The sequence below is a fragment of the Saccostrea cucullata genome, unplaced genomic scaffold (genome assembly GCF_032062105.1).
Source record: "Saccostrea cucullata isolate Sc308-1 unplaced genomic scaffold, CSIRO_AGI_Scuc_v1 ctg20350, whole genome shotgun sequence".
Lineage (NCBI taxonomy): Eukaryota > Metazoa > Mollusca > Bivalvia > Ostreida > Ostreidae > Saccostrea > Saccostrea cuccullata.
The window spans coordinates 1-1,751 of record NW_026937575.1 but is presented as its reverse complement, the minus strand read 5'-3'; the positions used below and the strand labels follow the sequence as shown (position 1 = coordinate 1,751).

General features: G+C 31.5%; 1 long non-coding RNA gene across 1 annotated transcript; it reads right to left on the bottom strand.

Moving 5' to 3' along the window:
* Positions 1–957: 957 nt before the first annotated feature.
* On the bottom strand, positions 958–1,727 carry LOC134248426 (uncharacterized). The gene is made up of 3 exons (XR_009988047.1): positions 1,572–1,727; positions 1,202–1,286; positions 958–1,011 (listed from the first exon to the last, which is right to left on the bottom strand). It is a non-coding gene; the product is annotated as an uncharacterized LOC134248426 (long non-coding RNA).
* Between the last annotated feature and the right edge of the window lie 24 nt (positions 1,728–1,751).

The following is a 1,751-nucleotide window of genomic DNA, read 5'->3' as shown; positions in this document are numbered from 1 at the left end:
ATATTTTATACACTAATTTCAGATACAGTTTATGTGAAAAAATCTCAGATAGGCAAGCTTGTGCTCTATGTATTCTGAAGAGAAATGTATCCAAAATATGAAATTCCACCAGAATTGAGGAAATTCTAGAAAATGCCCTATTTCTGCACACTCTAGTGGCTTCCATGTAAGCTTTGAATCAAAATTAGTGCTTGTATTAAAGTGAGGATCCTTTTAACCTCTGAACTACAAACTATAACAATTGTACCATTGTTCTGATTTTTACATCTAATAAGGGGCTAGATTCGGCTGTTACCCTATCTTATCCTTTATCTGAAAATATATAGTACTGATTTAATTCTTATTTCATGGTATTTTCTGATAGAAAAAAAATATTTATATATTGATTTTTGATCTTATATCACGTAAGAAATTATGATATTCTAAGACAAATAGAAAGTTAAATGAGGATGATAATGATTACATTTTTTCTGGAATGTACATGTACACAATGAACTTTGTACTTCTCATTAATAATTCTGTACCCAACTATACATATTCAATAATCAGGAAATTTAAAGTCCTCCAGTTTGTCAAATCCTTCTTTTTCAAAATGCATCTCCGCACATTCACCCTGATTTGAGATGATACTGACAGAAAGACAAGTTTAATATACTGTATCTTCAATGGATATGGAAGGGTCTCTATATTAATATTATTTTATTTCATCCATGAGAAGATTACTTATTTTTTTCTTAGGTTGTGATTTTATAAATTCATACCAAAGTGTATACATTGAAAACCAACTGTGCAGGTAAAGAAAGGGTGTATACATAGAAATGAGTGATAGACCTTTTATTGTTCAAGAAATTAACTCTCATTTTTTATCAGTCATTTTAATATAACAATAACATACAAAATTAAAAATATGTATATGATATTAACAGAATATACTTCAGAACGATGAAAATAAGTAAATGTCTTTCTATGTTCACATTGTCTTCTTGTCTTCCTAATCTCATGACAGAGCACCTGTAAAATAAGAAAAAAAAATGAGAACATGAACATCTGAACTCTCTCTCTCTCTCTCTCTCTCTCTCTCTCTCTCTCTCTCTCTCTCTCTCTCTCTGTGTGTGTGTGGTTGGTGGTTGGTAATGGGTGTTTGTTACTTAAACATTTTTAATGGATAACTTAATTCAAAACAAATACATATATATTTTACCCATGTTTTACGTTTGGTTTTCGTCTAAATTCATCCCTGACAGAGCTTCTTGCAGGTCCTCTAAACTTTCACGATCAATCTGGGACTACAATTATACAGGAATTAGAATTCTTAAAGAAACTTGTTTTAGCAAATTTTGAAATTGAATACATCGCTAATGTTAATCATGAAGGACGTGCGCAGAATCTGTGACGTATAGGGGGGAAGCAGAATGAGATCCAATTTATGGCACGATAAAACGAAATTAATGTTAAATACCGTATTGCAGTTGTTTCAACACTCGATAGAGTTATCTTCTGTTAATAATAATTACACTTTATTTTGAAAATAGTTCAAACAGATTTTAAAACTTCAGGCACTTGACACTTACTTAATACGTATATATCACCCCTCCGGGGTTTCCGCGAATCTTTACTTCTCTTTCAATTACATTTTTACCTCGACCAAGATATTTTGTCACTTTCACTTTGGTTTTCTCACACATTCCTAAAGCTTCTAGTTGTCTTAAGATCCATAGTCGCCTATTGTCTGCTAACACCCAAACTCCATT